At 36.7% G+C, this 27748-nt stretch overlaps 1 long non-coding RNA gene across 1 annotated transcript; it reads left to right on the top strand.

Moving 5' to 3' along the window:
- Positions 1-27568, top strand: LOC134481787 (uncharacterized). The gene is made up of 2 exons (XR_010057593.1): positions 1-107; positions 27371-27568. It is a non-coding gene; the product is annotated as an uncharacterized LOC134481787 (long non-coding RNA).
- Positions 27569-27748: the final 180 nt, after the last annotated feature.

Below are 27748 nucleotides of genomic sequence, written 5' to 3'. Positions count from 1 at the left end.
GGGTCACTCTATGAGTGCTCTGTGGTTGGCAGTTTAGTTCCTGGGAGCTCTAGGGTGTCTGGTGATTGATTTTGTTGTTCTTCCAATGGGGTTTCAAACCCCCTCAGGTACGTCAGTTCTTTCTCTAACTCCTCCATTGGGCTCTGTATTTGTCAGGCCCCTCAGGAGACAGCTATATCAGCAAGCACCTCTTGGCATCCCCAATAGTGTCTGGGATGGATCGCCATGTCTGGCTGTCTCTGGGTGGCCTTTTCTTCAGCATCTGCTCCACAATGTGTCCTTGTAGTTACCATTTAAAATATATTGTAACTATTTCTTTTAAGTTAGTATAGTGAATGTGAGTGATGTATAGGACTGAGGATGTATGTTTCACATTATACATGTGAAGAATTTGTCAGAGAAGGATTGTTCTTGTGTATTAAACTCAGGCTTGTGAACCAAGTGTTTTTACATACTCAGCCATCTTCCTGATCCCAGAATATTTATTTTTGGTAGATATTATTAATAGTTATTCTGAATATCCAGTCTGCATTTAATTTGAATTTTATTTATAGATTAATTTCCTGAGATCTGACATTTCAAAATGATAAGTGGAATAGTTCTTCATGTATTAATTTAACTTCCTTTTCCATTACAGCAGTTGTAAAGCTTCCTCTGTGAATTCAATGAATATTCTTACCTCATAAAATCCTAGGCATATTATAATTCTATCTCTTCTCTAAATGGTATCGTATGTCTGTTAGTTAAAATTACCATTATATAATAATTTTAGTTTTGAAACCAATAGATACCTTTGTGCCCTCATTTTTGCATTCTGGCTGTCTGTTGCTTCTGCTGTATTATTATTATTTTTTTATTTAGCTAGGTCATAAGTTGTGTTAGCAATATTTGTTTCCTTTAGTATATTCAGGCTTTGTTTATTAAAAGTACATGTTCAGAAAGTGTAGTAATCCAACAAATAGCTGAGGATTACATTTTTTCTTATTCTTCTAAAGATAATATTGCAAATATTTTCCTAAAAGCATGTGAGTTTTAGTTTGTTTTATAGTCTGTTCTCATATACTTATATAATAAATATTTCTCTCCCTTCCTCATCTTTCTCTGTCTCTCTCTGTCTGTACATATATATATATATATATATATATATATATATATATATAATTAGAATGACTTACAGACTGTGGTCATCTAATAAAACACTGACTGTTTACAAAGAGACGGTCCATGATACCAGCAGTTAGATATCTCAGCTGGTTTTCAGTCGATGTCAGATGCAGAAGAAATGGTCTCTATTACCAGTGAAGCAATGGGATTGCTATTAATGGTCATAGCAGGCAGGCAAAGATCTAGCTATCTGTTCTCATATGGCATTGTGTTTAAAGTTATTCAAAAACAAGAAAGTTATTTAACATTTTATTTTGTTGGTATACTAAGGTAACTGGGTGTTTTATTAATCACTAATTTTAATTCTGTAAGACATTTTACTTTAAGCAATTAACTTCAGGGACAGGAGTGATGGCTTGACAGTCACAAACAAATACTGCTCTTGCAGAGTACAAGAATATGATTGTGACCACCATGCCAGGTAGCTCATAGACATCTGCAAATCTCATTCCAAGGGAATACTGCCACTGTGCTTTCTGGAAATCCTGCCTTTATGTAGGGTATACCCTTATAGATACCCAAAACCCCACATAATTAAAAATAAAATCAATGAGAAAAATAAATAATTATGCTTCCCTCATTAAAAAAAATCTTGTAATTCATAACATACATTTTAGTTGATTATGATCAATTTTCATATACTGTTCTGTTTGATTAACAATTTATTTGTATATTTTGTAGCAATAATTATGTGTTCAATGATAACAATTATTTCACCATCACTTCTGTTTTATATTCAATAAGAAAATAAATTTGTATTCATGACTCTTTTCCACTTTATATCTTGTAAAACATAGGAATTCTTTTGTTCTAACAGGAAATATATCTCCAAAATCTTTAGGGCTTAGGGGTCAATCACATTTCAATTTATTTATTTAATTTATTTAATGTCCATATTTTGGACACAATGTATTTGTTATATAAATTTCCATAACTCATTATTTTATGTTGATATTTTTGTTAATATTGGTACTCTATGGCTATCTATTTTTTTTTCTTTTCTTTTTTTCGGAGCTGGGGAAAAAAAGGGCCTTGCGCTTGCTAGGCAAGAGTTCTACCACTGAGCTAAATCCCCAACCCGGCTATCTATTTTTCATTCAATAGTTAATTTCTATTTTCCACCAGCAGTCTCGTTGTAGCTCTTTCCACAGGTGTCTCATTTAAATTTCTCCATTTTTAAAATAGCAGTTTCAGTAAGGCAGTTGATCAGCAATAATCCTTACAAAAAGAGATCTTCACTGTTTCTTATGTAAGACACAATCTTCGGTTGAGTCAATCTACACTTAGATTTCTTCCTAAGGACAATCATATACATGTGCAAACAAATGTCTATAAAAAAGATGATTCATCCACAAAATGGAATACAACTTACCAGTTTTTTTTTTAAGTGAGCATGACAGTATACGTCTGTATTGCAAATACTTTTGTAGTAGAATCTGCAGGTCCCTGCCATTTGTAATAGCAGGATAAGCCCATGGATCCTGATTCACATGAAAATAAAACCAAAAGCAAAAACACATGAAAGACCTTCCCCCTAAACCAAAACCAAACCAACCCAAACCAAAAATTTTAAAGAATGATGTAGATAGATATGTCTTATAGTCATGAGAAACATTGATAAAAGCCAACATAGAAATGTATATTTACATGATATTGTTTATATAGAATTATAGAAAATGTCACAAATATATATTGAACGAGAATACCTATGATTATTCTTAGGATAAATTTTGGAGTGATTGACAACAGACCAGCTTAACATAGATTCCGAAGTGGCAAAAATATACTGTTTTCTTTCTTTTTTTTTTTTTGTTTGATATTTTATTTATATTTCAAAAGGTATTCTCTTTCCTGGTTTCCCCTCTGCAAACCACCTATCCCATTCCCCTCCCCTGATTCTATGAGGGTGCTCCTCCATTCACCTACTCACGTACTTCACCCCACTTCTCTAGCATTCCCCTACACTGGTGCATCAAGCCTTCACAGGACCACGGTCTTACTCTCCCACGAATGCCATATAAACCCATTCTCTGCTATATATGCTGCTGGAGCTATGGGTCCCTCCATGCGTACTCTTTGGTTGGTAGTTTAGTTGCTGATAGCTCTGGGGAGCCTGGTTGGTTGTATTCTTGTACTTCATATGGGGTTGCAAACTCCTTTAGCTCCTTTAGTCCTTCCCTACCTCTTTCATTGGTGTCCCTGCGCTCGGTCTGATGTTTGGCTGTGAGCATCCCCTTCTGTATCTGTTAGGCTCTGTTCAAGTGTCTCAGGAGACATCTATACCAGACTCCTGTCAGCAAGCAGTTCTTGGCATCAGAAATAGTGTCTGGATTTGGTGTCTGTATATGGGATGAATCCCCTGGTGGGGCAGATTCCAGATGGCCGTTCCTTCAGTCTCTGCTCCATTCTTTGCTCCTGCATTTCCTTTAGACAGGAGGAACTCCGGGTTAAAGTTTTGGAGATGGTTGGGCGGCATCATCCTTCAATCCAGGACTGTGCCCAACCTCTGGATATGGGGTCTACAGCTTCGATCCCTTCTTTGTTGTGTATTTCGGCTATTGTCATCCCTGTTGGGTCCTGGGAGCATCTTTATTTCCTGGATCCTGTGACTTTCTGGTGGCTACACCAATTTCCGCATCTCCCATTGCTATGCTAATGAGGATGTGGATCAAGAGGAACACTCCTCCATTGCTTGTGGTATTCCAAGCCGGTATAACCACTCTGGAAATCAGTCTAGCAGTTCCTCAGATAATTGGACATAGTACTACCTTAGGACCCAGCTATACCATTCCTGGGCATATATTCAAAAGATGCTCCAACATATAACAAAACACATGCTTCCACTAAGTTCATAGTAACCTTATTTCTAATAGCCAGAAGCTGGAAATGACCTAGTTGACCCTCAAGAGAGCAATGAATACAGGAAATGTGGTACATTTATACTATGGAATACTTAAAACCAATGATGTCATGAAATTCACAGGAAAATGGATCGAATTAGAAAATATCATTCTGAGCAAGGTAACCCATTCACAAAAGAACACACATAGTATGTACTCACCGATAAGTGGATAGTAGGCAAAAGCTTGGAATACTCATTATTCAACTCATAGTCCATAGAAGCTTAAGAAGAAGGAAGACCGAAGTGCAGATGCTTCAGTCCTACTTAAAAGGGGGATGTAAATAAAGAAAAAATCCAATAAAACAAAAAGAAACAAAAATGTGCAGAAATAGCATGTCATACATTAAATCCTTTAATTTTTAAAATTTTTATTAGACATATTTATTTACTTACATTTCAAATGGTATTCCCTTTCCCAGTTTCCTGTCCATAAGCCCGCATTCCCACCCTCTCCCACTTAGGGGTGTTCCCCTTATCCACTTCCCTTACCGTGCCCCCCCCCGACATTCCCGTCACTTGGAGTCCAACCATTAAATCCTTTTAAATAAAAAAAAAAGAAGGGGGAACAATATAATCCTTGAACTACTTTATCCTATGCTTCCTATATTTTCTCCTCAGAGAAAAGGAGACCTCCCATGGATATTTACCCTCTCCCAGTATATGAAGTTGTAGGAAGATTGAGCATCTATTGAGGCTAGACAAGGGCAACCAGTTAGGGTAACGAGGTCCAGAGGCATGCAGCATAGTAAGGGAAGCCTCTCCTCCTGCAGTTAAAATCCTACAGAGGACCAAGCTATACATACGTTACAAGTGTGTAGGTGTCTAAGCAGGTCTCATCCATGGTCTCTGGTCAATGGTTCAGTCTGTGTAAGCCCCTATGGGCCTATGTTTCAAATGAATCTGAAACTTTTCTTGTGGTGTACTTGACCTCTCTAGCTATTTTAATCTTTTTTTCTCCCTCTCCACAACATTCTTGAGCTCCGTGTAATATTTAACTGTGGGTATCTGCCTCTTTTTTCATAATTCTGGGTGATGCCACTCAGATGACTCTTATCCTAGCCTCCTGGCTGCAAGTATAGCAAAAATTATTAATAATACCAGTGGTGGCCTCTTGCTCATGGTATGGTATTCAAATTAGACCAGTCATTTGGCCATTCCCTCATTTTCTGCTCTGTCTTTATACCTGCAGCTCTTATAGGTAAAAACAATGGGTAGAAAGTCTTGTATCCCATCCCTACACTGGAAATCTTTCCTGATTACAGGAAGTAATACTTTGATGTTCCCTATTTCATGTTCCCTAATTGCTAGGAATTGAATCTAGGGACACCCTTATAAATTCCTAGGAGTTTCCATGTTTGTAGATTTCTCAATTTGTCCTAGAAATAGTCCTCCAATGTTTTCAGTTCTTTCTTCCAGTTTCTCTCCCCTGCCATCCTTTCCTGTTCAACCCCTCTCTAAACTAGATCCCTCCCTCCATCTCCCACTGATGACTATTTTATTTCCCATTTCAACTCTCACAAAACATCAAATAATCACATGAAATCATGTTGTATTGATTTTTTCACACACAGAGTATGATTATTTACTATACATTTAGAATATATTACAAATGTCTAACATTTTAACAAACATCATCGTGTCCACAAATATCTTAGATGGTTAAAGCTATGTATCAATCCTAATTTGCGATAGGTCAATGAAAAAATGCATTTTTAGTCTTCACTGGGTCTGCAGTTTTCAACTCTGAGTTTGTGGACAACAGTTGGAAAAGAATACTCCCTAGATATGCATCAAATTAGTGCCTAAGAAAATCTTGGTAGATTATGAATTTCTATCATTGTATATACCAAAAACTATAAAGGGATTAAGTATTCAGGTATAGAATTTTCCTTAACTTTACATTGCCCTGTAATTCAACCAATGATACTTAAACATTCAAATCAAAGTTAACTCATTATATAACTCTATCAATATTTTACATTAACAGTAATTCATAAACATATCCAGAAATATATAAAATGATATTAATTAATAACTCTTTTATATGGTTTTTCTTTTAAAACCAGGATAATTTGCTTGTTCTACTGGAGGTATAACCCAACTCAAGCTCTTGCATACACTAAGTTCATATTTTACTCCTGATATACATCAAATGGGCCTTAGCTGATGTTAGGAGTCTTATTATATTCTTAAAGTGGTTTAAATGTGTTCCCTTTACTGGGATATTAGTTTAGTTTTTACTTTAAAATAAATTTCTATCAGTAAAAATATTTTAAAATAATTTTTAAATATTTAAAGTATTCAGGATGTATTAGAACAATGCATCTAACCTATTTTGGTCAATTTATAAGCCCCATGGTGGGCAGCTCACAACACAGATATAAGTAAGGATGGTAAATATAATCTCAGTAAAATGTATTTCCACATTATCAGATTCATTATAGTTTATTGGAATTGGACCAAAATTTCTTAGAAAATAATAAAGTGGAGCACAACTGTCCATATTCATATAAATAACAGGTAAAACATCAATAATAATGTGAGATATTAACATTGCTTTGTGTTTCTATGATGGCATAAAATAATAAGCAAGTTACTGTCACTGATTGCTAAAGTCTACTTTCATAAAAATATACTCTGAGAAGTTAATATATTTGACTGGCAAAATGTTGCACAAAAATTGATTTCGTGAAGGACTACAAACTTTACACACCCTGAAAATAGGCAAGAGATAATGCCTGGACAAGGTTCAATATGTAGTCTTAAACGCTGTATGTATGTTCCCTCTTCCAAGCCTCACAGAACTTTATGGAACAGGAAGAAGGAAAGAGAGAAGGAAGATGGAAAGGGAGGTTGTGAAATGCTGCTTAGTGGTACAATATAACCTTGAGGTTCATTACATTACCTCAAATATGATTGCCTGCATGGGACCAGCACACCTCTTAGCTTGCAAAGATTCAGTAATATATTAGATACATAAGACTCCACAGAGAGGAACTTATCATCACAAAGTGATATTAAAATGACAGATATCGAGGCTGTTTCTATACCCTAGTTATTGTGAAAAATCAGCATTGAACATGGATGAGCATATGTCTATAAAATAGGATATAAAATATTTGGGTAATGTAAGCAAAAATGATGTGGCTAAGAACCATGAGGTAACTTAATTTTCTGTTTTTAGGAAATTTTTAGGAATTTCTATAGTAAGTATACAAGTTTGATATATAGGTAATAAAAATTTGGTATATATATACTATAGGATATTTTCATCTGTATGAAATTTACAGGTGATTATAGCTGTTAATTAGTGAATCTCTCAAACCTTGTTCAAAAAGTTCCTGTTTACAATAGATAGTGACTTACACAAGGATCCCCAAATGCTTGACAGGAAGAGAATAAAAGGCTCTCAAGTGATGAGCTTTAAATGAAGCAGCTATAGCATACCATTTCTACCCAATGTCCAAACTTATCGTGGATAAAAGTGAGGAAACATTTTAAGCACAAGAGGGCAGAGACTACTCCATCAAAACACTATTCACTCAATGTGGCAGCCCCATTGCCCTAATGACCTCAAAGTGATTGTGATTGCCAGCACAAGATATGTGCAAGATCAAGGCAAATTGGCGAGGCTCTCGTAAATTCCTAACCCTTTCCTAGGGAGCTATGTGCAGCTCTTCAGTACTGGAGATGTGTATATATATACATATATATATATATATATATATACATATATATGACATATATATTACATATATATACATGTATATATATATGTATGTTTTTGAGGGGGCTTCAGACACTGAGATGTTACACATGATTTTATAGATGGCTTTATTCACATGGATCTCTGGGCATCACTCAGTAAACACAATGACATAGTAAGTGATGTGTGTGCAAAATCGATACCATATACACAAAAAGCCCAAACAAATGGAAATATAACCACGGTTATAAAAATAGCCATGAATAAATGTTTCGTGTTGACCAACCACACCTAGGCATGTGATATACCCTGAAGCATGATCCATATTCCTAGTGACATTCCACTGGAGAAAACTACTTTTTCCCTTTCCAGTGGGCATCATTTGCAGATAGCTTCTTGGTTAGAGTCGAATACCATATGCAGTTTTGTAGGCTTAGATTTTTCAAACCTATTTCAGTGTTTTTTTGTTTTTTTGTTTTTTTCGGAGCTAGGGACCGAACCCAGGGCCTCGCACTTGCTATGCAAGCGCTCTACCACTGAGCTAAATCCCCAACCCCTCAAACCTATTTCAATAAGTGTCCTTCAATGCTTTACCCTCCCTTGAGCTCACCATTTACCAAAGTTACTAAGAAAGAATGGCTAATAAGGGAGAGGTGGACGTGGTCCTGTTTAAAAATGGTTCTTTGGGGCGAATCCAATCTTCCTAGTCAGGATATCAGCAGTTCAGTTCACACAAATCAGCAGGGGTAGCTTGATTCACTCACAAACATCATTCTTGAATCAAGAACTGTGGTTTGATCAAGATGAAACTGCGAGGTTCTACCCATCCACCTTAGTTTACAGAAGTGACAGGGAAACACAGGAATATTTTGAGAAGTTCTTTGATAAATTATTCTCTATAATGTTATGAGAAATGATGATCAGCAAAGAAGGCAATGCAAACCAACGGCAGAGCAGCCTCAGTGAAGAATTCTGTCAGCATAGACCAATAAAACCAGCAAAGAGTGGCCAAGTGAACCAAGGCTAGAATATCATCCACACCACTGACCTATCAAGGATTAAGCCCAACAAAATATCACATGCACCTTTTCCAGGCAGTGTTCAGAAAAACACCATGTTTTTGCTTCAGCAAAACATCCTGTAATAAGACAATTTCCAGAAAACCATCACATGACACTATTGAGTCTGCAAATTAACTAGAAATGTCTACTTTATAGCTTCTCAATGCCGGAATCCAACTTCTCTTGCACCCATGTGTGTCTTGTGTGTGCTATCACGGTCTATTTTATGTCTGAATTTTTGTGTTTTTTATTTTGACTTTTTAAATTGTTTGCTTGTGTGTGTGTGTGTGTGTGTGTGTGTGTGTGTGTGTGTGTTTGTGTGTGATTTTCTTAGAGAGAGAATAAGGTTGGGCCAGTAGGTCAATAGTGAACTGAGGGAGGACTTTGGAAGAGATAGATAGGAGAAAAAAAATCTTTAAATCAAAATAAAATTAAAAGATAGTTAAGTTAGTAAATGTCAAATACAATTTAATTCTGCAAATATTTTTCATTAAGTAAATACTAAAGTCTAAGAGACATGGAAATACGGTTTCAATGTATTATTGCCCAATGAGATTAACATTTAGATTGTGCAAAGATAATCTCACCTTTATACACATAAAGAAAGGTTCATGTAACTTTGGAAGGTAAACATAGTAAAAGAACTAGAAAGAATCAGAGGAAAAGGAAAGCATGATGTGTTTGATCAAAATATTTTACAGACATGTATGAAAATTAAATGAAAATAAAAATTAATAAGTGTTTTCTTGATTATAATGAAGTGGTCATTTTTATCTCCTGCAATTAGTCTGTTTTGATGTCTATCAGGATAACAATGAATGCTTGCTTCCTGGGCCTATGTTTTTAATTTTTTAATTTTTTCTTTCATTTCAAAATGGTACGTATAATTGAAGATAGGATAAATCTCTTGCCCCTTCTGTCCGGTCTCTTCTGCCAGGGCAGACTGTTAGTCAGTCTGTTCCCCTGAGGACACCACATCATGAGGCAGTCATCCCAGGAGATCTGCTGCACTCACAGCATCAGGAAAAGCCATCCTGTAGTCCCACAGCTGTTGCTAGGAGCCCAGTGGACACAGGACCCCTCACACCCACTAAATACCATCCTTTTTGCCAGGGCAGACTTCTAGCTAGTCTGCTACCCAGAAGACACCACAGCCTGAGGCATCCCAGGCGATCCACTGCACACAGGGCAACTAAGCGACTGATTGCCAGCTTATCTGCTCCCCTGAAAAACATCACAGACTGAAGGCATCCCAGGAGTTCCTCTGTACACAATGCAATTGGGCAACCAACACCACAGTCTGAAGACCTCAAAGGGGCTCTTTAGCAGGTCAGGTAACTGACCCAACAAACTGAAAGCCTCACTGAAGTTCTGCTGCACACAGGGAAACAGAAAAGTCTGTACCCCCCATTCTCCCCCAAGAACAGCTTCACAGAGGAAAACAGTTTGGCTGCTCCTCTGAAAACCCAACCGTCTGAGAGATCTACTGTAGCAAATGCAACAGATCAGCAGTGTCCCTGTTACAGAGGTCTGTTACATCCAGGACTACAGGCCTACCAAGAAACCTGAAGCAATCCCCCTGGATTGCATACAGAGTCACCCAGACCAGCAAACACCAGAGATAACCAGATAGCAAGAAGCAAGTGCAAGATCATAAGCGACAGAAGCCAATATATGTGGGCATCATCAGAAATCATTTCTCTCACCACAGCAAGCCCTGGATACCCAAACACACAAGAAAAACAAGATTCTGATTTAAATTCACATCTCATGATGATGTTAGAGGACTTTAAGAAAGACATAAATAACTCGCTTAAAGAAATAAAGGACGGGTATGTGGAATGGAGACTCAGTGGGATTGGCACATTTGAATTGTGGAGTGAGGAAGATAAGAGAGTGTAAGAGGATGTGTGCAACAATGTACTTTATATACATATGAAATTCTCAATGAATAAAAGAATAAAAATAGATATTTTCATTCCCATACTAGCTGTACATGAAAATGTGTTATTCTAGTGTATAACGTATTTGAACAACACTCAAAAGGTCAAAGTAATATTAAGAAGAAATAAAAAGATTTATTTGGGAATACATATAAATATATGTATGCACAAATATATACATGTAAACAATAACTACGGGGAATGGGAATAGAAAAGTAGGGCAAGGAAGAAAATACAGGGAGAAAAGGGTAAAAAGATATCCATTTGAATGTATACACTGAAAACTTCGTAAAGTGTATACATATGGGAAAGAAACTCATCCTAGAGTTGCTATTGCTCTGATAAAATGCCATCAATAGAAAGGAAAGTTTGTTCAGCTCAGAGTTCCATATCATGGTTCATCATCAAAAGAAGTGAGGTCAGGAACTCATGCAGAATAGAAACCTGGAGGAAGGAACTGGTAAAGGGGTCATGGAAGATTACTGCTCAAAGGCTTTCTCCCAATGACTTACTCAGCTGCTTTCTTTCTTTTTTTTCAACATATTTATTGATCGTTTTTAGGAATTCCACAACATATCCCTCATCACACTCATTTTCCAATCCTTTTATGTTTGCCCCACTCCCATCCTGTGATCTCTCCTACCAGGAAAATAGCAATGCAACCACCAAGAAAAATAATTAACCAGCCAACCAAACAATTTACCAAACAAACAAACAAAAACAAATACCAAACCAATACAGGTCCAATTCATGTTATCAATATACTCACAGGAGCTTGCTCAAACTCTCAGTGACCTTCCCCTTAAATAGAACTGAGTCCTTTCCCTTTTGAACCTTCTCTGGAAGCCATCAGTTGTGGAGAGATATCATTCAGCATTCATATCACATCCTTCAAGAGTTATATCTGATGGCTTTCTGTTTAGGTTGCTAGCTTTTTGAGGAGGTGGGTGAATATTGGTGGCAATCTGGATTGTTGGGTAAGCTTTTCATATCTTATGGAATTCAGTATAACTAGGCCAGTGATGCATCATTCACAACGGACTGAGCTCGCCTTTTAATTAATAACTAGAAAAAATGCCCCATAGTCAGATTTTTGGAGGCATTTTCTCAATTGAGGTTCCTTTCTTTCAGAAAACTCAAAACCAAATTCACTCCAAATAAAATTTACCATTATACAGCAGACCAATATCTCAGAGAATCTTTCTAGGGAAAGATTGTCTTGCAAGAAGTTCTACAAAATAAAAACTAACATAATTTCTTTCTAACAAATTGCCAATTTTCATGTTTGCAATATAAGAATTAGTAAGAAAATAGAAACTAAGTAGTATGCTGCCAAAAGAAAGCCTATGGCATTCATTTTAAATTCTTCATATATATTTTGTGTAAAAGCCTACTATGTTCTACTTAAGAAGGAAGTAGACAATTACATTATCTTTACTGTTAAATATCTTACTGTTTTATGAAGAACAGGAAATTATTACACAAAATAAGTAGTTTAATTTTAGTTAAAAACAAAAAACAAACAAAAATATCCAGCAAAAAATGTAAGTGAAATTACCAAGTAATGTGAAAAAAACAAATCTGCCACTAGCCATCTTTCGCCATAAAATGAAACTCCAGTATGGGGAAGGGATTACATCTAAAGTAGCTATTGGCCAAATGGGTTACATGGAAACTCCCATGACTATCCTGCCTATCCAAAAGGCTATCGGGATATAGTTTTACCATCATGTTGTAATATTCAAGCCCTGCTGTTGAAAAACAACACCTATAAAACTTATTGAAAACAGAAAAGTGAAGCTGGAGCCTGCCAAGAGTCTTCTTCACTCCTGGCTAGTGCTAACAATACTGGAAAGCATTTCGCATTCTCCCAGAGGAGACCAGAATAAACATCAACTCAGCTACAAACCCTACAACCTACCGTGGTTACCTACATACCAGACACTCTAGACCAACAGTGGCACAAAGTTGTGGGAGTAACCAACAAAGTTCTGATTTGATTTAAGACCCGCTCCATGGCATTGATCACATATCTGTTACTACCGGGATGGCTACAAAATTAAGACTAGGTAGGTCATGTACCTAAGAACATACTACAGTTAAGCTATAAGAATCTAAGAATAAAAATGACACTTAATGACATCCTGATGTGTTCATAGGTCAATATTTTGCTTAGCCATTATCAGAGAAACTTCATCCTCAAATACATAAGAATAAATAGAGATACTGGCAACTGGGCAATGTGCAGATAGTGGGAGACCTCGGAACGCTTTGTCCTAAATGGAATGCCTTTATCAAATCCCTCCCTTCATGACTCATGTAATTCTGCAGTAGAGGAGAAGAAAAGAATATGAGATCCAGTGTGGATAGAAAACACCAAGAAAATAAGGCCTTCTAAACACAAAATATCTGATGTACATATGAGCTCAGAAAGACTATGTCAGCTTGCACAGAACCTACACTAGTCTAAGCCAGAACAGGTTCTGGCACTGACAGGGGAAGTTGACAAAACTCCTACGGCAACCCCAGAAGCTAACTCCAATTGTCAATTGTTCAAAAAGTAAAAAAACAAGTCCCCAACAAATTCTTCTAACTATACAGACCACATTTTGAAGCAATCCCCATGCCCTTCAGTAGATGCCCAACACAGTGAATTTAAAGGTAGATTTGAACTTTATTTTTCTCATAATGCTTTGTGTGGGCACTTTTTTCTCCTTATGTGTCTTTCCCTTACACATTTCTGGTTTCTGTTTCTCTTTCTATGAGTACTCTGTGTGGGGATGTTTGTGTCTCAGAGTCTATATGTATTTCTTGTTCTTTCTATTTGGTAATTTTCCCAGCACCCCCACTTTGTTTTATCCTATTCAAATTCTTTTAAAATATACATTGTTCATTTTATATCCAGAGAGCTGTCTTGTCTCCAGGGCCTTGCATCACCAAGTCCATTCCCCCATTCCCCTTCTCCTTCTCTGAGATATATCCCTGGATATTGCCCATCCTAGCACATCAAGTCTCTGCAAAGATAGGTGAATCCTCTCCCACAGACACTAACGAGGCAACGCAGATACAAAGACAACATCTTAAGGGATAGACTATGCTGCAGTTGTTTGAGGACTCAATTGAAGACCGAGTCGCCAGTCTCCCACATATATGTGGGAGCTCAAAGTCCAGCCACTGTATTTTGTTTGTTGGTGGTTCTGTCTCTGAGAGCCGTGAAGGGTCCAGGTGAGTTAATGCTGTTGATTTTCCTGTGGAGTTCTATTCTTGCCGAGGCTCTCATTTCTTTCTCCTTCTTCCCCCAACTCTTACATAAGAGATCCTGAACTCCCTCCCACCTTGACTGTGGATGTCTGTATGTGTATCAGTCAGCCTCTGGTTGAATTCTGCAGAGGTAAGTTATGCTAAGCTTCTGTAGGTAAGTCTAACAAAACAGCAACATATTCTTTTTTTTTTTTTCGGAGCTGGGGACCGAACCCAGGGCCTTGCGGTTGCTAGGCAAGCGCTCTACCACTGAGCTAAATCCCCAACCCCAGCAACATATTCTTAACAGTGTCAGGGACTGATGCTTGCCCATGTGATGGCTCTTAAGTCTTAAGTGCTCATTGGTTGGCCACTCCTTCAGATTCTGCTCCATTCAGCATTCCTATATACATGGCAGATTGGATACATTTTGGGTTGAAAGTGTGGGTTGGTGTCTCTATCTATCAAATGGAATTTCTGCCTGGCTATAGGAGATGGCCTCTTCAGGCCTCATGTGGACACTGCTGTAAGTCTCAGGAGAGGTTATCCCTATTGATTCCTGAAAGTCTGCCCTATCCCAGGTTTTTGGCATGTCTTCAAGATTTGCCCCTCCAATGAAGATTTCCATTCACTCTGCTGGTCTCCTAGCAATCTCTCCTTTATCTACCCACACCTGATTCCAAACTCTCCTCATTTCCATCCATGACCCCTATCCTACCAGGCTCTCTCCCTCTATCTGCCTCCTAGTACTATTTTATTCCCCCTTGTAAATGAAATTCAAGCATCCTTCATTGGGTTCCCTTTTGTTTAACTTCTTTGAGTCTGAGCAGCGTAGTGTGGGCATCCCGTACTTATAAGTGACTGCATGTCATGCATGTCTTTTAGGTCTGGGTTTCCTCACTCAGGATGATATGTTCAAGTTCCATCCATTCCCTGAAAAATTAAAGATGTCATTGGTTTTAATGGCTGAATAGTATTCCACTGTTTGTTGATGTATAAGATGTTCTGTATCCATTCTTCAGGTGAGGGACATCTAGGTTGTTTCCAGGTCCTGGCTATTACAAATAAAGCTGCTATGAACACAGATGAGCACGTGTCCCTGTGGAATAAATGGACATCTTTTCTGTATATTCTCAGGAGTCTTAAGGAATGGCTATTCCCAGTTTTCTGGGAAACCAGATTGATTTCCAAAGTGGTTCTGCAAGCTTTCGTTCCACAAGCAATGGAGGAGAGTTGCCCTTACTCAACAGAATGTGCTCTGCTTTGAGGTTTTGATCTCAGCCACTCTGACTAGTATAAGATAGAACCTCACAGTCCTTTTTATTTGTACTTTTTTTATATCTATGGATAATGAACATTTCCTTAAGTACTTTGCTGCCGTTTGAAATTCCTCTACTGAGAATTCTGTTTACCTCTGTACCCCATTTGTTAATTGTGTTATTTGGGTTGTTCAACATTTCCAGTCTTGAATTCTTTATCTATGTTGGATATTAGATCTCTTTCAGATGTAGGGATGGTGAAGATCATTCCCCAATCTGTAATCTGTCAATTTGTCCTATTTGCTTTACAAAAACTTTTCAGTTTTATGGGGTCCCAAATATCAATTGTTAGAGTTAGAATCTTTTTTTTGTTTGTTTGAAAATTATCAACTTTTATTTTTTTAATAAATACCTTTTATTTATTTACATTTCAAGTGTTATCCCCTTTCCCATAAGCACTGGTGTTCTTTTCAGGAATGTGGTCTCCTGTATCACTCAGTTCAAGTCTATTCCCCACTTTCTGTTCTATTATATTTAGTGTATTGACTTTTATGTTGAGCTCTTCGATCACCTTGAACTTGAATTTTGTTAAACATGGTAGACATGGATCTATTTGCATTCTTCTACATGCAAACATTCAGTTAATTTAGCACCTTTTGTCGAAGATTCTTTCTTTTCTCCATTGTCTGTTTTTGCCTTCTTTTCCAAATATGAAGTGTTTATAGATGTGTGGCATTGTTCTAAGGACTTCAATTTGATTCCATTGATCAACCAGTCTGTTTCTATACCAATATCAAACAGTTTTTATTAATATTTCTGTGTAGCTTGAGATCAGGAATGATGATAAATCCAAAGGTTCTTTTTTTTTGGGACTGTTTAATGATCCTGGATATTTTGTTTTTCTGTATGATGTTGAAAATTGCTCTTTCAAGGTCTGTAAAAAGATGTGTTAGGATTTGAATGGGAACTGATTCCAATCTGTAGACTGCTTTTGGAAAATTGGTCATTTTCACTATGTTAATCCTACCGATTCATAAATGTGGGCAACTTTTCCAGTTTCTGATATCTTCCTCAATTTCTTTCTTCAGGAATTTGAAATTCTAATCATATAGGTCTTTCATTGGCTTCTTTGCTTGGCAAGAGTTAAACCAAGATATATATATATATATATATATATATATATATATATATATATATATATATATATATATATTATTCCTGGGCTATTGTAAAGGGTGTTGTTTCCTTAATTTCTTTCTCAGCTCATTTATCATTTGTAAAAGGGTGGGCTTCTGTTTGTAGCACTATATTGAATAGATAGGGAGATAGTGGGCAGCTTTGTCTTGTCTCTAATTTTTGTGGAATTGCTTTAACTTACTCTTAATTTAATTTGATTTTGACTATTGACTTGCTGCATATTGCTTTTATTATGTTTAGGTAAGTGCCTTGTATCCCCAATGTCTCTAATACCTTTAACATGAAAGGGTGTTGGATTTTTGTCAAAAGGTTCTCAGCATCTAATGAGATGACCATGAGATTTTTACTTTCAGTTTGTTTCTATTGTTGATTACCTTAATGAATTTTTATGTATTGAACCATCCCTGCATCCGTAGAATAAATCCTACTTGATCATCGTGGATGATGTTTTTGATGGGTTTCTGACCAGTAATTGTTAGTTCCTATTATTTTGAAATTGTTGGTGTGTGTGTGTGTGTGTGTGTGTGTGTTTCACTTGTTTTGCTGACATTTTACAGGAAAATATGTATTTCCTGTATTTTCTTGGATGCAGTTATCCTTCTTGGGTTGGAGTTTTCCTTTTATTATTTTCTATAGGGTTGAATAGATGTTCTTTAAATTTGTTTTGTTCTTGAAATATCTCAAAAATTACAGAAAAGAAAAAAAAATACTGCTAGAGGTTTCCTTGGATACTGTGATTCTGGTCTGCAAAGAATATGAAGATCATGAGGGCTGCTGTTTGCCTTTTCAAAACCATGGCTCTACAGATCTTCTGCAATAAAATACAATTTACTGTGTCATTTAATTAAAACATTGTCATGCTGTTTGTTATGTTAAGTTTTAAGGACTGGGGTTAGTGTGCATCAGTTACAGGATACCAAGTGAAATATACTTTCTCCAATTGTTTTCCTCTTAATTAATTTTTCTTTTGAAAACATTTTTCTTTAAACATTTCTTACTCCTTTTATAGAAATATTTGACAACTATGCATAAGTTCTCTCCCACAAATTAATCAACTAGAGCTAAATGAATGGCATACTATATCTTATGATCGGTGCCAGCATGTGAGTAGATGGTTTTCAACTTAGCATTGTCTGTAAAACCTTATAATCACCAATGGTTGTTACTGTATCCATTCATCTCTGCAGTAAGAAATAAATCTCGATCTACATTTCCTAGCTCAGGCTAGTTAGTTTCTAGCTCAGGCTAGTAGGAAAAGAAATTTTGATATATTTGTTTAAAAACACTATTTCAAATAGAAAATAAGGCAAGCATAATGAATAAAAAAGTAAGAGTGGGGAAAAAAAAGACAAATTCTATGCAATATCCCTTAAATGAGGATCCTATAAAATGTTTTCTTATATTAAAATACATGGCCTCCAAAGAGTGAAATGACTGGGGATCAGGAGCTTAGGCAGATGTTGATCTAATGGTAGAAAATTTTAGTTAGACAAGGGGAATGTGAATAAGATACATTTTTAAAAACACGACTATATTTTATAAATATTATTATGGAGAAAGGTTGAGTAGCTGCTGAAGGTTCTCACTGCAGACTTGGTTCTTATATGAGATAATACAACCATCAATTAAATATGTTTAGTCATTCTATATGCACATAAGTCAGAGCATCAGGTTGTGCAAAATAAATAGATAGTTATGTCTATCAATCTAAAAATAAGAATAAAATAAATATGGTAAAACATGCTTTTGGGAGATAAGGCCAGGTAAATCACGAAGTCAAAAACAGCTGTGGATTCATAATGAATTTTAAGCCAGCCCAGGTTTCTTGAGATGTTGTCTACAAATAACAATAATAATAATAATAATAATAATAATAATAATAATAATAAATTAAATAAAAACAAGAAGTTTGAAATAAAATTTAAAAAAGAGACTACATGTATAAGTGAAAAGCTCTTCAAAGAAAAATTGCAAATTTTTTATGAATTTATTCGCTCACCTTGAATGTAAAATAAATGTACAAATACCTAGCTTTGCTAAGCATAACTATGCAAACTATAAAAATACTGAGGATATTTGACTTAAATACACTATATTTGACCACCTAAATATATATGTTTTCATACATTAATAAGATTTTTCCTGTGTTCACATTCGTAAAATGTAAGATGTATAAAAATGTTTCCTATCTTTTAAAAAAGATTAAATTCTAAAGATAAGGCATTTAGGATAAAGAACAGAGTTTATTGACATAAAAAGTGCTAAGTTGATTGTTTGTATTTTTCTTTTTTAGTCAAATACAACCCAATTTAAATATGGATGTGTGGTATTACACATTCCTTTTGTACTATTTTTTAAAGAATCCTGCCGTGGTTTATGTAAAAATGACATCATAGTCTCATACATTTGACCAAGTAGACTCTTTGTTGAATTAGAATGTGAAGCGTAAACTTAAGGGTTCTTTGGAAAGTCAGTTGGATCGTCTTTTGTTGGGACCAACACATGAAGGAACATTTAGATGAAGCAGACACAGGAAAAAGGATGTTCTGCTAAAACAAGCACGTGAAAGGACACATGATCAAGAATTCTTCACTAATGACACATGTATTTGCCAACCTTACATTGTATAGTTGGGCTGCACTTGTCAGGAGTCCATAGAGAGATACACACAAAAACCTTCTGGAGGTCTACTTTTCTTGCCACTTCTGCAGACTTGGACTGATTGGCAGATATCAACTGTGTCAAATGCATTTGCGGAGGCAAGATCCATAGAGAACAGTTGATGCTTGGAGGGAGAGTAAACAGGACTCCAAGGGCAGTGATGGAAAAGGCTGAACTAGCCTTGTTGTGCAACTTTTGTTGGTCTCTTGTCTTCACTGATCTTCACTTTGCTGAAAGAAAAGCCAAGAACTTCTCCTGTTGTCTCTCAGGGCCCCTCTAGCTGACTAGTGCCAAGGATAAAACCTGACTATCTCTGCTAGGCAGAGCCACCACTGCTGATTCATATTTGCTATCTGGACTTTACTGAACTGGACAGCTGATATATCTGTGACGTGTTTGCGAGTAGATTGAGATGCAGCTTTTTTTTTTAGTTTTTTATATTACATATATTTATTTATTTAAATTTCAAATGTTATACTTTTTCCCAGTTTCCTGTCCATCCCCCCATCCACTCCCTCTCCTCCATATGGGTTTTCCCCCATCCACCCCCCCTTACCACTCCCTCTCTGACCTGTGAACTGAGTGGCTGATTTTTAGACAACACAGACAGGAGTTGTTCCAAAGAACCATTTCTAAATAGGTCCACTTCTCTGGTACCCTTTCCTTTCCACTACCTCTGGTGAGCAATAGGCTAAAAGGAAGGTTAAAGTGTATAAGAATCATCATTAAAAGTAGGATTTGAAAACATTAAAGTTATAAGGAGGCTTAGGGAATGTGTCCTCATTGGGGGAAAGTTGTCACTAGGAATGGGTTTTATAGTTTCAAAAAAGCCCATGGTAAACCCAGTTTCTCTCTTAGCTTGTAATATAGCTCTCACCTCCTGTTCTAGCACCATACCTGCCTGCTGACCTGCTCCCTCCCATGATTTTATTGAACCGTGCCTCTGAAAGCCTCTGCTTAAATGCCTTCTCTTGTAAGAGTTTCCTTGATCACAGCAAGAGTATAGTACAGTACAGTAAGTACGATAAACCTCTAAGATACATAACAATACACCCATAGCAACTAGTGCCACACAGTTCTCCACTGTTTCCAAAAATGAGAAAAGTACATAAACGTAACCTTCCAATTTATCTCTTTACCAGTCATTTCCCCTGACACTGCAGTTCTACTATATTTCTGTGTGGTTATTTAACTTTAATTTAATCATGTTTATCTTCTTCACAATGACAACTCCTGATACTTACCAACAAAATGTTCAGATTCTTCTATATGGTAGATACTTTCTAAAAACGTTTTCTATATTTTCAATCATTTGTCCTCTTTTGCTCTTATGTGAGCATAGACATTCTCTACCTGTTTTCCTGTGTTGTTTTTCCCTTCCTTAAAGCCATTCCGCGCTGAGTATCCTCTGTTGAGAAATGTCTATGCAAACACTGAAGACTCAAGCAATGTGCCTTATAAGGCTTCTATAATCCACTCTCATTGCAAAGATGCCTTCTGTGAAAAGGGAAATCACAGAACACTGGATGCCTGTTGGGTGCCAATGTGGCTGGAAGATGACAGGTAGAGTCAAACTCAATCCTTAAAGCAAGACTATAAGGTAAAGTTAATCCCCTTAGTCAGTAGAAACTGGGTTCAGAGTATTCCTCTATCAATGGCACTGGGAGAGTCTGAAGGTGACCTCACACCGTATTTAGAAAATCTCTATTAAGGGTGTTGATGCGAGTTTTATTGAATCTCCTTCCCACTCAAATTCCCTGACCCCTGTGTCTTGAGAGCCCATGTAATTTTTCAAGCACATCAGGTCAGTTTTAATAGGGAAAGGGCAGATGGGACATTTTGTAATGAAATCTGGTTTATATTAATAATTAGAATTTCCAAGAGTGAAGTGGTCTGTATGGTTGCCCTGAACAGTTGTGTAATCCCTGCTAAACCCCCAGATTTGGAAGAGCATTTGGAACTAGAAAAGGATATTTCAGCTAGATTGCAAGGGGTGGGGTCAGAACGATAAATCCTCATTCAACACAGGCATCCTCTTTGACTACTACATTGAGAACTAAAACAAGAAGTTCAAAAAACTGTATATAAAAGAAAAAGAAGCTAATCTCAGTACCAAATTTTTTTACAAAGCAAAGGAGACAACACTAATGAAAACTGTGTATCTAGAATGTGAGAAAACTTATACAAGTTTTTGTTTACGAAGTCAAAGTTGAAAACATGCACATAAGTTGTTGTCCAATGTAACACCATAGGAAATCACACACAAGTAAAATGATATTTAAATGGAAATAAAAGGCCTAAGTGATATTTCTTCAAAGGAAAACATCAGTGTGAAAGTGATTCATGGCAAATGGAACTGTGTTTGATGCTGAAAGTCCCACACATGAACATCAGCAGCAGATAGCACCTCACATTGGTATCATGGTTAGTTCTAGAATGTTGTGCAATCGTTGCACAAGGATGTGAAGAAAGATAAAACAGTGTGTAGCAATGTTAAGTTCCTTATAGGAAACAGTAAGAAATGTTCTCAAACCATGAAAATAGAGCTGCTATAGGAGTCATAATTTCCTGCATCCATGTGATTCAGAACCCCTCAGAATCATCTGCAAACCCCTCCCACTAGCATGAGTGACGAGCAGCAAATAGATGTGTGTAAGGTCAGTACCTGTAACATGGTCAATGAATAATGAGAAAATACAGACTATATACACACAATATCATTTCTCCTTTATGAAGCACAGCATTTTTTGACTTGTGGCAACTCTCACTGATATGTAGAAATTTATACTCACTTAAAGAAAGCAGGAATAGAACCACAGACAGCACGATCTCAATAATGTTTTGAATCTAGAATAAGATTGGAATATAGTCAAAAGATCAAAGGGTGGGACTGAAATGATGGTCAAACAGATCAAAGTTCCAGTTTGATCAGTGAGTTCTGGTAATCTCAGGTCCTCTGCACAGAAATTTAACTACTGCCACAGGTAGTTAAATATATATATATATATATATATATATATATATATATATATTCTATTACCAAATTTTTAAATGAGTATATTTTTACATCATCAAGTAACATTTATGTGATGACAGGTTTGTTTATTAGCTGGAGTCACCTCTTCTACAATAAATAATACTTATTACACCAAAATGTTAATAGTTATTTCTAAGTTAAAGTAAGTAAAAATTTACTAAATATGCTCACACATACATACATACATACATACATACATACATGAATTAGGCAAGAATCAAAATATGCAATAAATTATTTCAGCCTAACAATAAGTATCTGAGGCAGGTATTATATCTCCCGTTCTCTTGAGGAAATATTGGAGTTGATGGCTTCCTGAGGTCAGGCAGCACGTGGACACCAGTGAAGTACATGAGAGGATATGATGCAGGCAACAAGGAACAAAGGTTGGCAGGCCTGAGCTGAGTCATAGGAATAAAAGCAAAGACACGTATGCCTTGCTAGCGTAAAATACAGAGCATCTGAGAAAAGACCAGTGTAGAGGTTAAAACCTCTCTCTTTCCCTCCCTCTTTTCTTCCCTCCCTCACTTCCTCTCTCTCTCTCTCTCTCCCTCTCTCCATGTTCTATGCAGTAGATCTGCCTGGGTGCCAGCAACTTAGCCTGGCCCTAAATACATACCTATATAAGAGTATGGGTCCCACAGTACGAGCAATGAATCACTAGTTGACTGTTCTGTGCATGAAGTATACCTAGCTAGGTGTGCTCATCTCAGTCACTTCTTAATCCACCCGGTATGACCTCACATATGCATCATTCTCTGATTTGTGAGGTGAAGGAGGAAGATGGGACACGTTAGAATGGATATATCACGTACGGTGTCCAGAAAACAGGCTTACTGTGTTTTCCATGTTCTATCTTTTCTCTTACATATTTCAAGTTTCTCTCTTAACAAATTGGACAATTAGTAACACCCCAGTTCTTTTCCACTACATTCTAAAGAGTAGTGCTATGACTTTCAGCATTAAAATTTAGAATAGGGTCTTAACAGTTTGAGGATAAAACACCCTTTGTGATTATTGGAAGTAGAAATTTTTTATTAATCATTTCATTTGTTTACATTTCAAATGATATCCCCTCTTCTCAGTTACCACTTCTCATCCCCCCACACCATCTCCCTCTCCCCTCTCCCCTTTGCCTCTATGAGGGTGCTCCTCCATCTACTCACCCACTCTCACATCACTGCCCTAGAATCCTCCTACTGTGGGGCATTAAGCTTCCACAGGACTAAGGTCCACTCTTCCCTTTGATGTCAGATAAGACCATCCTCTGTTACATATGTATTGAGAGCCATTGCTCCCTCCATGAAAACTCTTTGGTTGTTGATATTGTCCCTGGGAGCTCTGGGGGTTCAGTTAGTTGGTTTTGGTGTTTGCAAATGGGATGGATCGTTAGGTAAGGAGGTCTCTGAGTGGTCATTCCTTCAGTATCTGTTCCATATTTGTTTCTGTCTTTCCTCTGAACAGGAACATTTCTGGGTTAAAAAAATTGAAATGCATAGGTGGCCCCATCATTCAACTGTGGGCTGTACCTATCTACTGGTGGTGGTATTCACAGATTTTAGCTCCCTTTGTTGGATATTTTGACTACAGTCATCGCTATTGGGTCCCAGGAGCTTCTAACTTCCCTGGATTCTGTGACTTTCTAGTGACTATCCCGAGTTCCCAATTTCTCTACTAAGGACACATGTTCCACTATGTTCATAGCAGCCTTATTTATAACAGCCAGAGGCTAAAAACAACCCAGATGTCCTTCGGCAGAAAAATGGAAATAGAAAACATAGTACATTTACACAATGGATTAGTACTCAGTTATTAAAAGCAATGACTTTATGAAATTCATGGGCAAATGAACAGAACTAGAAAATATCCTGAGTGAGGTAACCCAGACACAAGTGAACCTACATGGTATGTGCTTACTAAGTGAGTATTATCCCAAAAGCTCAGAATACCTGCAATACAACCCATAAACCACATAGAGCTTAAGAAAAATGAAGACAGAAGTCTAGATGCTTCGATCATACATAGAATGGGGAGCAAAGTAATCATAGCAATGAGAGGGAGGGAGGGTCCTCAGAGGGACAGAGGATGGAGAGGAAAAGGGGGAACAGGAAGTAGAAATCTTATTTGGAATGATTTAAGAGGATTCTGAGTGTCAGTCCTGACATTGCTAGTGTCCACCTAGTGAGTGTTTATTTTCTTTACTGAATGAAATCAGCACATTCTGTTAATGTTAAAACATTCTCATAGCAATACAATTATAAGAAGTGTTATAATTTCTTATAAAATAAAGTAAAAATAAGTAAAACTTTACTAAATGCACATACATACATACATACATACATACATACATACATACATACATGAATTAGGCAAGATTCAAAATATGCAACAAATTATTTCAGGTTAACAATCAGGATCTGAGGCAGGTATTATATCTCCTGTTCTCTTGAGGAAATATCGGAGTTGATGAGCTGTCAACTCATCACAACGTATACTTTGTGAAAGGTTGAACAATCCAAATAATACTTAACCAATAAATGAAAGTCTGTACATTTAGTTCACTTAACTATTAACTTTATGAAACTGAGTAGGTGCAATTCCATTTTTAGGTTAACAAGCCTGGTGACTATTGTCTGGTGTAGGGGGAGAGGATCTGAAGAAATACACTGAAAATATGCAGCCACTTTGTCACTTATAGTTTAAAGGTTAATTGAAAAAACAATGAATTTAAACATAGATACACAATCATGTTTGTAGTGTTTAACGAGTTACCATAAATATTATTAGGAAATAACAAATTTACAAAGGCATTTCCAGTCACTTCTCTTAAAGAGAATAGAGCTGTAAAGAATAATACATTACAACATCAGCAAACCTTCATAACTTAAGTAGTTTGAAACTCAGGAAAAAAAGTAATTCAAATACTTATATAAGTTTTTTGTGAAAAAATGCCAGAACATATTTCATCAGTTTTCAAGGAGTAAGTATTTATAAAATTATTGCAGAGATTCCTGAAATGTATATAAGGAAATTGTAAGTTATAATTCTGAGTTGATGATATGACTCTAACAACTATGTGGTCCATTTTTAAATGGATACTACTACTAATAATATGCTAGACCCTCTTCCATCAATCCCTAATTAAAAAAATAGCCTCACAGATGGATCTTATGGAGGTATTTTTCTCAATCAAGGATCTTTTCTTTCAAGTAACTCTAGTTTTTATCATTAACCTAAAGCTATGTGACATACCAGTCTCAATAATTATATTGCACTTTCACACTTAAAGCTAAGGAAAAATTGTAGATGAGGTTAGAGAAAGATTTTAAGAGCTCTAAGGTTAGGTAGTTGGCTTTGAGATTGTATCTCACAGATATATCAGAAGCCTGACATATCAAGTCTTAACAATGACTGCATAAGTGCAAGCTAGTTAGGACAACACTAATGGACATTACTAAGAAGTTGGGAAAACACTTATGAAATCTAAACACTATTTAAAGAGCTAGAGGCAATTTTGAAATAGCAGACATGAGCAGACTCCAGGAAAAACACACATTGATTCTCTAGTCATCCTTGAAAAAATATTGAAAACAGTCATCCCTGAAAATAAAATACAGGGACAGAACAAAATTTATTTAAAATTATATATAAATGCTATAATAATTAGTGAAAAAGAGACCATGGATTTGAAGAAAAGGAGTGGGGTATGTAGAAGGGCCTAGAGGGAGGAAGCAGAAGATCAAAACATAATTACATTATAACCTCAAACATAAAATTAAATACAAAACACAAGGCACCTTTGCTTTTCCCTCACATGAGAACATGGTGATGAACACATTGCAGAAAGAAGGGAAACAACCATTCTTGGGTGGTAGGAGGTGGGGGGACCCTCCAGAATGTACCAGAAAACAGGGAGGTGATTGATCTTAGGACTCAAAGGGAGGGACCCTAGATGAAATGCCCTACAGCCGGGAGGTTGAACATATAGAGCCTACTTCTAGCAGAAAGACAGGGCATCAAGTGAGGGATGGGGATGTCATCACAGTCAAAAATTCTGACCCTTAAGGGTTCATGTTTGAAAGAACTGCAGGGACAAAAATATTGAAGGGCCTAATGAAAAGAAGGTCCAGCAACAGGCCCAAAGTCGGATCCAGCTCACCGGAAGACCCCAAGGCCTGACACTATTACTAAAGTTGTGGAGTGCTAACAAAAAAAGGTCTATCATGACTGCCCTCTGAAAGATCCACCAAGCAGCTGAAAGACTCCGATGAAGGTGTTTACACCCAACCAATGGACAAAAGCTGCTGAATCTTGTGGTCTAATAAGGGAAAGCTAAAAGAAGCAGAAGAAGATGGTGACCCTGTAGAAGGACCAGCAGTCTCAACTAACCTGGACTCCCAAAATCACTCAGATACGGAACCACCAACCAGGGAACACTCACCAGCTGATATGAGGCCCCCAACACATATACAGCAGAGGTCTGCTGTGTCTCAGTTCAGTCAGAGAAGACGAACCTAACCCTCAAGAGACTGGAGGCCGTAGGGAGCGGAGAGGTCTGGTGGGGTGGTCAATGGGGACATCTTCGTGGAGGCTAGGGTAGGAGAAGAGGTATGGGATGTGGAACAATCAGATGGTGGACCAGGAGAGGGATAAAATCTATAGTAAAAAAACTTAAATAAAATTTAAAAATTAAAGAAAGAGGTCAATAAGAGAAACACCTGAGTCACTGAATATGAAGGTGAAACAATGTTGTATGCCCTTTTCTGGGGCTGGGAAAATAAAATTCTGTTGTTTGGCTTAATCTGCTCATGGAACAATTTTGTTACAGATATAGGAGTATGTACTGTCCTGTCTATTTTTTTACCAAATAAGTTGAGCAGCTTTTTTCTATGAAATACAAAGGACCCAATGCTCTGTGTACCTTTTTGCTTCCTTTCTATTTTCTGCTCACTGTGAAATTTCAGCCTTCTTATCTTCATTTCATGGAATGCAAAGAATGTTTGTTGGATGAGAAACTGTAACACAGGGCACATCCGTTTATATAAGAAATTAGAAAAATGTAACTTTTGCTGTAACATACGGTATAGCCACATTAGACTCCTGAACTCACAGTTTGATAAGCAACAAGAAATAGTCATGTGCATCGAGTTAAATAAAAAAAAATCATTTCAGTATTTTAATCTGTTCCATGTCTTTTCAGATATAAATATGGAGTTCAAAGGATAAACAACAAGTTCTCAATGTCAGAAGAGAAAGAAGTTGTTTAAAATCTTCATTGACTTGACATTTCTACTATTCAGCATACACACATAAAAGTGATGACTTCACCTTCCATTCACTGCAAAACGATCTTGCTTATCCTAAGAATTATGATTTGAATAAATTCATCTTCATAATACTTGTTTGAAATTTAATTATAACCTTCCAATTTTGATGGAGACTGCTAGGATTTAATCTATCATAATTGGATAGCCTATGGTGATGTGCCAAATTATATGTAATGATTTGGAAGCTCTAAGGTAATCCATGAGAATGAAATAAGCTAGAATTAATTGTAGTGAAGTTCCTTTTCTACACA

The sequence above is a fragment of the Rattus norvegicus genome, chromosome 14, assembly GCF_036323735.1.
Source record: "Rattus norvegicus strain BN/NHsdMcwi chromosome 14, GRCr8, whole genome shotgun sequence".
Classification (NCBI taxonomy): Eukaryota; Metazoa; Chordata; class Mammalia; order Rodentia; family Muridae; genus Rattus; species Rattus norvegicus.
Note: the sequence above shows the minus strand (reverse complement) of the source record. Positions and strands in the feature narration are given on the sequence as shown.